This window comes from Oxyura jamaicensis, chromosome 9 (assembly GCF_011077185.1).
Source record: "Oxyura jamaicensis isolate SHBP4307 breed ruddy duck chromosome 9, BPBGC_Ojam_1.0, whole genome shotgun sequence".
NCBI lineage: Eukaryota > Metazoa > Chordata > Aves > Anseriformes > Anatidae > Oxyura > Oxyura jamaicensis.
Window position 1 is genome coordinate 7,954,036 of NC_048901.1, and position 13,904 is coordinate 7,967,939.

At 44.2% G+C, this 13,904-nt stretch overlaps 1 long non-coding RNA gene across 1 annotated transcript in view; it reads left to right on the forward strand.

Moving 5' to 3' along the window:
- Positions 1 to 8,595, forward strand: part of LOC118171203 — a 14,258-nt gene extending 5,663 nt beyond the window's left edge. The window contains exon 3 of the long non-coding RNA XR_004753102.1: positions 8,481 to 8,595. This is a non-coding gene — a long non-coding RNA (uncharacterized LOC118171203). The remainder of the gene's footprint in view (positions 1 to 8,480) is intronic.
- Positions 8,596 to 13,904: the final 5,309 nt, after the last annotated feature.

Below are 13,904 nucleotides of genomic sequence, written 5' to 3' on the forward strand. Positions count from 1 at the left end.
TTTTTTTTCCTTTTTACACAATTTTTATTTTTTTATCATCTTTTTTTTTTTTTTTTTTATTTTTTTTTTTTTTTTTTTTTACTTGGGGCAAAAAACCTTTTTTTTTTTTTTTTTTTTTTTTTTTTTCTTAGCTTTGGTTGCTAACAGCAAGAAGGTTATATGGAGGGAAGTCCATTCCCTCATCCCAGTTATGTTCAGATGAAAAGCAAAGGAAGCGGAAGACTTCCAATAGCTTTGAGTCCCTTCTTGTTGTTGGTTTTGTGTCCCTTGTCACTGGTGCCATTTTGTGTTAGGATTCAGGTACCTTTTCAAGAGCTGGCTTCTGAGCTGCTGTCTCTTCTCAACTCAGCTACAGAGCGATATCTACATTTGGGCTCAGAAAGGGAACTCTGAAGTTCCAACCCTACTTTGAACACAGAAGCCTTTAAAAGCCATTAATTGATGATCTCGTGGGCATCTTCTCATAGCTTGCAGAGACTGATGGGGAGGAGAACTCCTCTGGAGGCAGGACAGAGAGAGGACATTGGGGATAGGAGCTGAGACCCCAATGGCATATATTGGCCAGGACTTGGCAAGGCAATTTGAGCAGCGGTTGCTGGCTTGTTCCTGACTTGCTGGCTGGCACAAGTATTTGTGGAGCTGTGTGGTAAACCAAAGCAGGAGACAGAAATGCCTGAAAAAGCACCTGGCCAAACAGTGGTCCCATGGTTTGGCAGCGTAAATGTTGCTTGATGTTGGTTTACCTATAAAATGAGGAACTTGTGAGTTTTAATGTTCATGAGGCAATAGAGACAGAACTGTTTTACTGTCACGTTATCCTTAGAAAAGCATTTCTTGAACTGCAAGAAACTGACAGACTTGACAATCTGTCCAGAAAAGCATTCAGCAAGTGGTGTGTTTAATCCTCTAAGTCCCCTGTACTCTAGGGGAGCGAAAAGTCTCAAACAATAACCAGTTTTAAGGGAAGCAGTTCTTCCCAATACCCATTGTTTCACCATGTTGTATTATCCCATGGAATCCCAGTAAGTTCTTGGCTTTGAGACATGAACAATGCAATTTAATAGATTTTTTTAATTTTTATACTATTGAAGTGGTTGATTTCTGTCACGTTTGTAAGTAAAGGCTTTCCATGTTATTGCTTAGGCTGATATTTGTTATGCTTTTTGGTACTTGTAATTATTCAGAAGAGCAAAATTTAGGGCTATTTTTGACTATTTCTCCTCTGTAAGACAGACTCCTTAGGACTGCAGGAGACTGAAGCAGACAGAAGTGATGGAGCTTCTTGCTGTCTGTCTGTGTGTGCTTATAGGGAATGTCAGGACACAATGGGAAGGAGAGCAAGGAGGGAGGTAAGGGGCCTGATGGCCTTTTCACTTCTTCATGTTCCTAGTGTGGCACGTACACCAGATTGTAAGGACAGGGCATGCCAGCACAGCTGAGCATCCACTCTGCTGCCCTGGGTCTCAAGAGCCCTAGGAAAGCTGAGTGGGCATTTCATCATCCAAATGTTGTGCCCCTTTGGTTCAGCTTTGCCTTGGATCTACCATTCCATTGTTCATGATTCATTTATTCATGTCAGTAGGCATCCAAAGACTGGGGGGGGGGAGGGGAAGGAAAGCTGAATTTATGAATTTTCATTACAATAACTTCACAGGAGTCAGCTGAAATTGTGGGGGATTTTCAGACCTAATGTCCTTTCTCTCTGTGTTTCCATCTCTCCTCGCTACGGGTGGCACAAAGTTCCTGTCGCCTGTGCTCTAAGGTAGCCTGTATACCTCCATGTAGTTGTATGTTGGTGTATGTATGCATAGTTAGATATGTAGCCCCTATAGAAAGGGATCTACACAGCACCACAGCTCGAGTTTCAACCAAAGGAAGGGAGAGCCCCCTGCTCCTGCCCCCTTTCAAGTGGCATCTCCCTTTTCTTCTTTCCTCTGGTCATCTCCTGCTTGCCTCAGAGGGCTGGGGTGTTGGAGGGAGCCTGCACCTCTTCGTGCCTTTTTTCTGTTTTGTTTTTCCTGTGCCTTCAGAGAAAAGTTTAAAGGCTCTTTCATCAAAGAGCATTTGCCGTGAGTTTAAAAAGGTCTGGCGAGGCAGTTGGACTCATAGAATCAGGAAATCATTTAGGTTGGAAAAGACCTCCAAGATCACCAAATCCAGCTTGATGATCATTGTAGGTCCCTTCCAACTGAACTATACTAATTTCTAGTCTTCCTGACTGAAAATATTCATTTAACTGTTAATGTTGTACCTTTATATGGTACTCTTAAGACTTTTCATACTCATTAATTCTTATTGAAATCAAATTCATATGAATAAATACAACCCTGATGAAGCTGTTACTAACATTTATCAGGCCACATCCTTTTCCTGTTGTTTTCCTGGTAAGCAGTTTTAAGACAAGTATTTAAACATTTTAGCATAAAATTTCTCTGGTATTGAACATTTCTTTGTAAATAACCACAACCACTGATGCAAAAGTAACTAGGGCTGTAGCTTTGATGCTTAGTTAGCAGTCAGGCTTGTGATCTGAATTAAGGGTGGGAGGGAAGTATTAGAATATATATATATTTTTTAATATAATTTATTTAACTACAGGATTTTTTAAAATTATTTTAATCCTCTTACCCTGGTTCAGCTTCTGCAGTGTTGACTTCTGGTTGTTCTGAGTAAATTGTTCCAGCATCCAAAATATCGTTTCTTTCATTCCGTTCTCACAAACTTGTGAAAAATACATTAGATCAAACTTGAGATCAAGATGAGTCCATGTTTCTAAAACTGAAGTCTAGTGGCGTATACATAGTCTGTGACGTTTTGGCCAAGTTAAAAATTTTGTTCCTCTACTGTAGGAAAAAGAATAATGATCCTAAAGCAATTACTTGTACTTGCTTTTTTCTTCTTTTAACCTGTTTATCAAACTAAGAAATATTGACCACTTCTATGTAGGAAAAGTCCTGATTATGATTCTGAATTGAGGAGAAGATGCACATTTGGAGAAGAACCAGTGCACGTTAATTTAAGTGTAATTCCCCTAGAAACAAATGGATGCACTACGTAACTGTGGGTTACCACTGTTCTTTCTACTCAAGAGCACCTTCCACACTAGGATCCAAGGGGACTGATGGCAAAGGGAGCTGCTGCTCGGGAGAACAGAAACGTACAGCCTGCTCCTAACAGCAAATAAGCAATAGGCAAGGAAAAAAAAAACACAGGGACATGATGCTGTTGTAAACCTCTTTGTATTTGTTAATTTGGTGCTAGTTATATCATGATTCTTCTTTTTGTAACTACTGGAACTGCAAAGTGCTGAGAGCTGGCTTGTGTTTTGCATTCAGCTGAGTTTTCGCAGCTGCCGTGTGCAGCCCTCTCTGGTTGCAGCAGCGTGCAGGCATGCAGACAGCGCTGTGTCCCCAGCCCCACTCCAGCTTGTAGAGGCTCCTGGCACCCAGCACTGCCCCCAGGGAAGGGCAGGGAAAGCTGGCAGGCCCCCCCCGCATGAGCCCAAATATTGCCACTTTGCACCTTCCTTGTGGTGGAGCAAACCTGGGAATGAGCAAGCTCCTCTTCAGAAATCTGCCTGGAGTGAAGGGCTGTGTTTTAAGGTGCTTTCATGGCAGATATGTCCGTCTGTTCTCCAGCTCACGCTGCCCCAAGGTGCATGGGTCACCTGGGCTGCGTCATGCTGTTGAAGGTGCTCCTGGGCTGGCGATTCAGAGGGGTCTGAGTACTGCACAGTGAACCTTCCAGCCAGAAGGAAACCCGGACAGATTTTTCACATTGTTTCCATGTCGTGTGCCACTCATTTCATTACCCCAGTTCTTTACTTTTTACTGATCACTGTGTTCTCCACCCCCAGATGTACACAGACCTTCAGGTCTGCTGGCTCACAGAAACCAGAAGGTGACTCAGTCCCAGACCTTCCAATATACAGGAAAAAGCAGCCTTTTCTGAACGCTGTGGGAATTCTGGGTCAGGTTCTTTGAAGAGTCCCAGCTGTGGCTTTCTAGCAAATATCAAACCCAAGGAAAGAGCCCCATGGACAGGCAAGTACCCGAATGGGCAATGCCAGATGGAAGATGGCAGAGGACAGCTGTGGGGCACCCCCTGTGCTGGGACGGCTGCTCAGGGTGGCTGCTGCAGGTGCTGGAGGGGCAACTGTCCTTACCCTGGCCTCGGGTTGGCTTCCTACCTCAGGTGGAAGCTAGGAGACAGGAGAGGAGGGATAGTTTGTTAACAAGAATTGCGCAGTTTAAGCGAACGAGCCACAAACCAGTTTTGAGAACTGAAACATAAGGTTAGGGAGCAACATCTTAGCTGCAAGGCTCAGGAATGGAGCAGAACCCATGTTTTAGCTGGTACCATGCTCAGGGACAGAAACATGTTGTGCAGAATACTAAAACATGTAGTCATTGGCATTACCTCAGAAACTAGAGGAGGACTGTGATGTATTTGGTACTCTAGATGGAACAGCCACTTAAAAAAAATCAGATAAATTTTGGTTTAAAAGCATAACTAGGCCAGCGTTTGTCTCATAGGAAACTGTTTGCTGAGAGACTGCTGGGATCGCTCTGCCTGTGTGTATTGGTAGCGCAGCTGCCTGTGGTGATGGGCAACCAACAATGTTTTATTTAGATCATTTTATAGTATGGTGGTTTTGTTGTTGTTGGTTTGGTTTGGTTTTTGTTTGAGTTACTCATCTTAGCAGAGAGCTAGATTTGAAGCTGTGCATCAGCTCTTTCCGATGCAGGGCGTGTTGTGCACTTGGTCTTTAGGGACCAACTGCCAAGTGCCCCAGCTTCAGTGCCGCTCTCCAGGCTGTGCTTGTGCTAAACATGTATGCAACCACATCACAGAAAATGGCAGGAGTTACTAGTTTTAATCATTTTGAAAATTTTCAATGCCTTATGATGCCTGGTGGCATGCTGTTGAAGAGGTTTTTGGCCCCAGAACTGAGTCACAGACAACATCGTCTGTATACAATGCGCAAGCAGACATGTTTAAAAGGACCTCAGCTCAGGTAGGTGTCATGGCCCGGAGTGCACCAAGTGGCTCTGCAACCTCCTCTTTTTCTCCAAGCATCTTCCTCTAATGAGGCTGAGCCTGGCTCCCCGTGGCTGTCTGCTCAGCTCCTGTGGCCCAGGTTCAGCAGGGTGCACCCCACTGCTCTTGACAGCCTACAAGAAGGAAAATGATCTGCCCATCTGCAGCCGATGCCTACAATTTTGCTGCAGATTTGCGTCCAGCAAGGTGAAAAAGCTGAAAGCTTTTTTGATATTGGTAGGTGACTTCTGTACTTACATCCTTGGGCTAGTCTTCTGGTTTCTGAGTTCTAGTTAAAGTAATAAAGAAAAAAATCCCAGCCTTGTAGACACACAATCTTAAATATATATATATATATATATATATATATTTAAAATACTTTTAAAATTACAGTAGTCAGAAATGATTTTGAATCCCAAATGCCTCCTGCCAGTGTATCTCAGATCTCTGGGAAGTTGCAGACCTCACTGAAGTTCATGGGCATGCTTTCTACCTTCCAGCTGAGCGAATGGGGGGAGCACTTTGTTTGACTGCTCCTTTTTTAGCGATGACTGGAAAAATGGGGTCCTGAAGGCTGGACTAATGATGATGAGTCCTTGTTGTGGGTGTGAACGCTGGCATCGGCTGAGATTGGGGTGGTATCAGCCACACTGAACTCTAATCCCTCTTAAAATACTTCTGGTGTTGGGATTGAGAAGGGTCTCCCTCTGTGGGTGGATTGGATGCAAACAGGATGAAAGATTTATCTGGTCACAGCTCTTGATTAATACAGGGATCAAATAGGAGGCAGAATGCAGTAGAATGTCAAGAGACAACAGCTTAAAAGCAGGAGACAAAATTAAACATAGCTGCATGAGCAGGGGGTGTTTTGGGGCAAAAAGCTGGAGGGAAGATCTGACGGGGCTGGAAGTAAGGAAATGGCTCCTTGCTGTTTCCTACCTGCTGGGTGCTTGGAGACAGAGCATGATATGTATGTTCTCTCTCAAAAAATTGTATGTTAAATCATGTCAGCTTCTCATAGGGGAGAAATCTCCTATTTGTTTGCTGAAGTCTGGCCAGGGGTGGTGATAGGCTAATCCTAACCTAAAGATCAGTCTGAACATTTTACACGATCGACCTGGTACGTGGAGCAGTTAGGAGATATGGGAATAGTTTTATTTAGTAGCAGAGCTTTACATTTTTCTTTTTCTCCCACCTGCAGTATTCAGCAGACACAAGGGCAATTCCCACTGAGTTAGACTGAAATCTGCGAGTGATGAGACGCGAAGCCTTTGGCTGTGCTCTAAATGAATAATGGTGTAAGGTGCTGCAGACAGGCACTTCCCAGAATGTGCGTGGAAAGGGAGCGTGTGCTGCTTCTCACGCCGTCAGCATCCGCGCTAGGGATGTCTGGCTGTGGCACTGCCTGCGGTCCCTGCCTATGCTTGTGTCTTCCCAGAAAACAGCAGTCAAATGGGCTTTTGCACACTTCAGCAAAGACTTTTTTCGGATGAGGCTGTATAAATAAGAAATGATCCAGCAGAATTCCCCAAGCTGAATTTCCAGCACTGGAAGTCAAAAAAAGAAGAAAGAACAGAAAGTTTTGCTATGTAAATCAGGTAAATGCGATAGAGATTCATTTGGTGAGGTCTGTGACTCAAAATGAACCATGCTGTCTACTTTTCAGAAAAAAAGATTTAGTTCTCAGGATGTCTGTGTGTTTCTACTACAAAAACCTGAAGAGAAACAGGTTCTGAAGGTGTAATCGCTTTATGTAATAACCTTTCTGTCTTTGCTGAGCTTAGTGCTTTATGTTGCATAAAAAAACCAACAACACAACAAACCACACTTGCCATAGTTCGTTTTTTTTGGCATTTTAGCCTGTACTTAACCTCCTACAGTTTCAAGGCAGTCACGTTGCAGGTGCCTGGCTTTGCAGTGCGATCTACCTCAGAAAGTCAGAAGCGGAGAGCCGGCGATACACGCACTTCTCTGATTTTACAGGAACTGCAACATGCTAGGCATGCTCACCAAGATGAGGTGCAGTGGCAAATGGAAAACAGATTTGGAAGATATCAGCGCAGTTATTTTCAGAGCTTTACGCTATTTCAGCATTTCTTTTCAAGTGTCATAGGAACGGGGAGTGACTCTTGCTTTCATGGGACTGGTGCTATTTGCCTTTGTAGGAGCAGAGACAAGTCCATGTTCTGTAAGAGGTTCGAAGTGCAGGCATAACCTGAGGTGTTAGGGTCATTTAAAAGAAATAGCGTGTTCCACATGCATTTATACAATTCTAAGAAGTGCTGAGGAAAATTCCTCAGGCAACATAAATGTGAGCAAGGGGGAAACTAACAGTGGTGTAAAGTTCTGTTATTTGTCAATAAACAAGCCAAAGGTTTGAGAAAAAACAACCGAACCTTCACTTTCTCCAGTAACAGCAGGCAATCAGTAGATATAATGCAGATACTGACAACAGTGTGTTTGCTGATGCTAATGGCTGTGTGGAGGCTGACTCTTATCAGGGCAGTCGCACGCGGTCTCCTTTCCAGGGCTCTGATGGCTTCTGCCATAATTATTGGCTGCATCTTTTTCAGTAATGAGTTGACTGGGGCAGAAGAGATGCTTAATAAGCAACTGTATGGTTTCATCGGCAGGATACAGATATATGTGTCTAACAGAGTAGCTCAGTTATGTGATTCGAGAGCCCAGATGTCCTAGCAGCCCTCTGTCCTCGGGGAGAAGAGGCTGGTGCTTGTTGAGGGCAATCCAGATGTTAAAAATGTGAATTGCTCGCTGGAGCTGCCAGAAGCACTTAATTGACTGCTGAGGGAGCTTCAGCAGTTCCTTAGCACTTCATCCAGGTGCTTTGCTCGGGATGGGAGCAGCTGCTTTGCTCAGGGGAGGGACACTGGCGTATTTACAGTGTGGTAAAATGCAGTTCAGAAATGTCTGAGAGGACCCCTAGGAAATTGAAAAGTGATGCTGAACCCTGGAAGTGCTGCAGGAGGCCAAGATTACATCTTAGTTTTATTTCAGCACCTGGTATGAAAGATAAAATATATGATTTTTTTATATATAGGACTCATGACCGGACAACCTACAACCTTTCTCTGTTCTCTCTTCTAGCTTCAACTGGAATATCTCATGTGTTTTCTTCAAAGCTGCATTTTTTTAACAACAAAAAATTATGTCTGTGATCTTGATGTGGCAATCATGTACATCGATGTGGTTGTTTGCAGTTTCTAGAACAGCAGCAGGGTTTTACCCATGCGCTGAACAATGTAAATGCAGCCTTGGTCTGAATGAGGTTCAGTTGTGGGTCAATGTCCCTCACTTGCACACATGCAGTTTGCCCAGTTTAGGAAAATATGACAAAAGAAGCAGTAGTCTAGGGCCTTGAAACCGAACGGAAAGGAGCAGGAGCATTTTTTCCTTTTTATTTATTTTTATTTATTTTTTAGCATGCAAATCTGCTTGTCCTTGAGGCTGTTGTACTTCACCGAGTGGAGGCAAAAACCAGCTGATTTTTCACACCTCCCCCAGACCTACTGGCTCACAAGCAGCAGCAGCAGCCTGCCTGTGGCCATGCCTCTGGGCACGAGGCGGGTGCCGCGGGGCAGGAGCAGGAACATGCCACGGGGGCAGCATCTGGCAGCCCACACGGGAGCTCTCGGCCAGCTGCTGCGGGTGGGTCTGGGTCTGGGGCCCGAAACGTGGGCTCGCAGAGGGCTTACAGAAGTAGTGAGCTGGGGCGAGGAGGAAGTGAAGAGCAGGACGTGGTTGCTTCCAAACACCTGCTTCTCAGGCGAGCTTTGAGACTTGCCGCAAGGTCTGCAGACGTGCCCTGCCTCCCCGCAGTGCAGCCACTGAAGTTATAAATGGGTAAGCACCACAGCCTTCCATATAGACAGCATGTATAAACTAACTGGTCATGGTGGAGGTGCCAGATCCTGGGCAAGACTTTTTTTTTTTCTCTGTGAAGTGTGTCAGACAGCATAGCTCAGGCAACCCAGATGGCACCCTGGTGTCCAGGAGCAGATTTACTGCAGTGCTGGCCAGCCCGGCTGTGTACAGCCTGCACAGTCCTGCAGAAGCTGTACTCACTGCTGGGCAGGCAAGTCCTGACCCTGAAAGAATGGGTGCTGGGGAAAGAAGTGGCACCTCTGGCCTGCTGGCAAGGCAGGAGATGGCAGTGATTTAAAAATAACGATAAATTAAAATTCCTGCATGAATTTGGCTCTGGTAATTCCTCTGTCATGCAGTGAGTACTGTCAGCATTTCGTTTTATTTTATAGATATTTGAAAGCAAAATGCATGAGAGCAAAATTTCGGCCGGGGCCAAAGGCAATGAAGTTGTGCTCCTTCAGGGCACGGAGTTACCTCGCAGGGCCTGGGCTGCTCGGCTGCTGCCTGTCTGCTCCACCACGCTGCTTCCCATGGTGCTGATGCAAAACGGAGAGCAGTCTGCGCAGCCGAGGGTAATGTCACTTGGCTTCAGACATTCTGACTTCCTCAGATGAAAGATGCTGTAGCAGTGGAACTATTTTTTGCCTGGTGATGTGTGCTTCACCGTAGAGGTTTGCTCTAGTCTACACGTTGGCCAGATGTTGAAAAGATAGGCAGAGGATTGTGTAAACTTGCAAGGTCCCTGTCAAGGGGACAAGTTTCATCTCTCTGGAGCTTTCCAGCTAACACTGAAGTAACAGAACTGCAACAGCTCCTCACACAGCGATATTTTGTGGCATGCGGTTCCTAGGAGTGGTTTTAGGTGCAGCTGTCTCTCTTGCAGGCAGAAACTCATTTCAGTTACACGTTTAGAAGCAGCACAGGATTCCCTACCTAATACCCTCCACAGACTGTCACGTTTCCCAGCTTTAGGAAATGCACTCTCACACACCTTCATGGCAGAACGAGTTCCAGCTGCTTTCAGAAGCAGTCACGGCAGCCGAAGGAAGGCCTGGCCCCTGCACAGCTGTCTCAGCGTTCCCCCGTGCTGGTGGCTGCAGGCAGGCCCTTCCCCTGGCAAACGGCAGCAGTCGCAGCTCACCCACTGCGATAGCCACTTTCCGCTGCATGTTGCAGTGTCCTCTTTTCTTCTTCCTCTGGGCTTTCCTTCCCCTGACAGAGACACTTTCTTGGAGGGTTTGAGAAGAAGCTGCTTCACCTTCGGGTGAGGGAGCCTTTGAGCTGTTGTCCCTGTGCTCTGCATTTTGGTGGTGCTGGGAGTGCAGCCAGAGGAAAGCTCGTGTATGTGGCTTGTTCCTGTGTTTCTCTACATGCTTAGCAAGCACACCAATTTGATATTTAATCAAGCCAGCTTTCCCATCCTTGGTGTTGTGTGAATAACACAGGCAGGCACATTTCTCTTTGATTTGTTCAGGGCAAGCATGTTTCTGCTCCTCTTTGTATTTAATGGTAGCTCCCCATGGGAAAACTGAAGTTCTTTTTGGTGCTCGGCAGCCAAAGTCCCATCATGCCCAGGCTTTTGTGGCTTTGGTGGCGAGCAGATCCCTGCAGGCTCTTGTGGCAGCGCAGCACTGCCAGAGCCACCTCGGGAGGTGAGAGGTTTGTACTCGGGGCTGGTGGGCTCTCCGCTCCACGTCTCCTCCTGTGGACTCGCGGGCTCCTCAAAGGACACGTCTCTGCAGCTCCTCTCCTCACTTGTGGGTGGGAGGATGGAGAGCGTGCCCAGGCCTCGTAGGAAGGAATTTGTCTAAAATGGAAAATGTTCTGAAAGTGAGGCAAGGGGCGGGGGCAACCTTCAGAACGATTTTGAAGGGAGAGGCAGAAGTCCGTGTACTTTTGACAACGCTGTAGCTTCTGTTTCTCTTTTCTCCCCTGCGTGCATTTTGGACAGGCCAAGTTGTGGTGTCACATGTGTTTGGGGCAGGTTAAGTTGTGGTGCAGGAGAGCAAATGAAGTATCATTTAGAAGAGCAGCACACAAAAATGTGAGGTTGAGGAATGCTATCTGTCTGAAGATCAGTTTCAGTCTTCAAACCAGTTTCAACATCATTTTGTGATCTGCAGGCTGCTTTAGACAGGGGGATGGTGTCTCGCTTTGCAGACTTCAGAACACTTCAAGTTACTTGATGGGATAAACTGCTAGAGTGACATGATTTAAGAATATTAGATTTTATTAGTGAGAAGAATGGCGGCTGACTATTCTCACATGGAAAAAGCTCTTCTGGTTTTTGTTTTATTTTTTTTAAAACTAACATATTTTATTTGAATGAAACGATGCTGGACTGCCGCTGTAGGGTGCGTGTCCACCTGTGCCCACCGCCGCCTGCTGCTAGGAGGCAGGAGACTGACTGTGCTTTGCTGTAGGCTTGGGTCCTCCCTCAGGTGCCTTCCACCTTGCAAATTGTGGTATCATGCAGGCAGTTTTTTTTGAAGGCTGTAACAATATATTTTTTTTCCTGCTAGATCTTATATTCTCTATTAAACCAGCAGAATTCACAGCAAAATTTTTTGTTGTTAAAAATTGTTTAGGCATGTAATTACAAAGGAACTTTCAGGGCAATAATATTTTTTTAAAAAGTCCAATATTATATATACTTTTATAATATTAAGTTAGTGAAGTGGCACTGATCTAAAGTTTGGCTCTCAAGCAGGCCTGGAAAATTTAAGATAGCATAATCCACCAGGCAAAGGAACAGGAAAAGTCTGGGGAAAACCAGGCATTTCTTTTTCCTTTTTTTCCATTTTCCTTTTTCCGTTTTCCTTTTTCTGTTTTCCCTCTACTTTGATGCTTTATGTTTTATGTTTTTCAGTTGCTGTATCAGTCTACCAAATACAGCGTGGAAGTCACGTTCACCATTGAGCAAATGGTAATTATTTGGTGGAGTAACCTGCCCTTGATAAAAATACCCTAAAGGGCAGCGAGCCCTATCCTGTGTTGTGACCGCCTGTGGGGTTTGGCCCAGCTGGAGATGCTGCTGGAGGGGTCCCCAGGCCCAAGAAGAGCACTGCTGCAAAAGGGTGGGTGCTGAGCCCAGGGGCTGCTGGAGAAGGCATCTTGGATGGGCTCTGCAGGAGATGCTGGCAAACACAAAAAGAAGAGAACTTCCTTTCCTGTCCCCCTGAACTACAGGTAAGAGCTGATGGGGGCAGTCTGAGAGTCACATGCATGAAAGGGGTGAAAGCAAAGCATTGGTACAGTGGGCTCTTTTATTTGATGCTATTAAGAGGCTTGCTAGAAAAACAGCATTTAGGGTAGTCGTACTGGATGAGCTGCTGTCACTGGGAGACATGAGGGAAGTAGTAATTATTTTTGAAAAGAAGTAGAGTGAAAAAAAGGGTCATGTGTTTAGCCAATGGAAGTATGTGCATTAACTGGACATGCAGAGGCTTCCTTACAGTAGTTGGTTTATTATTTTATGATATTCTGTTTCCAAGTAAGTCCTTGGATAGAAGTATGCTAATCCATATGAAATAAATTTAAAAATAGTTTACTTGAGTATTGCCAAACAAATCTAAATGGGATGCCTTTGTCTGTATTGACCTATTTGCTTGTTGAGGTAGGCAATCCTGGCATTAGCTTCACCAAATCAAACCTTTCTTGGGATTCCAGAACCATGATAGATAGCAGAGGTACCGTGTAGGAGGTAAATACCGCCCTGCCCACGTTTGTCACGCAACACTGCAGTTCAGAGGATAAATGTCAACCATGGATGGTTAAGAAGGCCTTGTGAAGTCAAAGTGGGCATGATACTTGGGTTTTGTGAGAGTATGTAGAAAATTGGATAGGGTGTAGAAGACAGTGTAATGGGATCCAGTAGCTGGCAGGGGAAAACATAAATTTATTGTGTTAAATGAATTGGAGGGTTTTGTTTGTTTTATTTGTTTATTAATTTATTTTGGCTGATACAATTTCCCATTTGGATAGCTTGGTTAGTTTGCCAGGGAGTATATTCTCTTCACTAGTGAGCTTTATATCAGGAGTAAATTCCAATAACCTATGAAGAGTTTGGTAATTTAAATATGGTACCTTTCAAAATTCATTTCAAATTACTGGGTATTGGGGGTTGTAAGGTCTATTTTTCATTTTTAATCTGCATTGTATGAGAAATCACCATAGTTAATACCTTGGTTAATTCTGCCTACTATTTGTGAGTGCATCCATCAGGCACTTGACTGGATAAAAACATTTTTTTTTGTGAATATTCTCACCTGTGTGTTCTGAAAGAAGCTTTTTAAAATTAATGCATCAGCTTCAGTTTGCAGAAGAGAGCAAAACTTAAAAATGCCTTTCAAAAATGACATTTTAATGGGTGTTTTTGATTAGCACTTTTTTTTCTCTTCCACTAGGACAATGCTTCTGTAACCTTACAGTAAAACTGAGTGCCTGGGAGAAGAGCTGGGTATGTTAGGGGATCATATTCAGGTTCTTATCATTTTTCTGTGTATTAGAAATAACATTGAGAGAGAAGAAATCTCTTCTGTTGTGCAGTCTGAAGACTGAAATTATGAACTTTTGTATTTAGTCAGGAAGGCTTTTGTTGTTGTTTTTAAAATGTCAAATGTTTTTCAGTTTTATTCATCATCAAAAGTGTTCCGTGCTGTCTCAAGTTGTGATTTTTGTGTTCTTGATTGCTGTTGTCCCTGGTATAAAAATACAATCAACTGGAGATTCTCTTGAATTAACAGTAAATTTCTTAGAGGAGCCTATATGCAAAATTCTGATTTCAAAAGAAGCATAATATTAGCTGGAGGTCAAGGACAGAATTTAAATATACTATTGAAACATAAATTCATCTTGAAACACAGTGAATTGAAAGTGACACCCTCTTACTGAAAAGATCTGTTTTTCTTGTGCTAGAATATTTGACGATTGTAGTAGCCCTGTAAAACCAGCACAGCTGGGCTCTCTTCCTTCTTTCT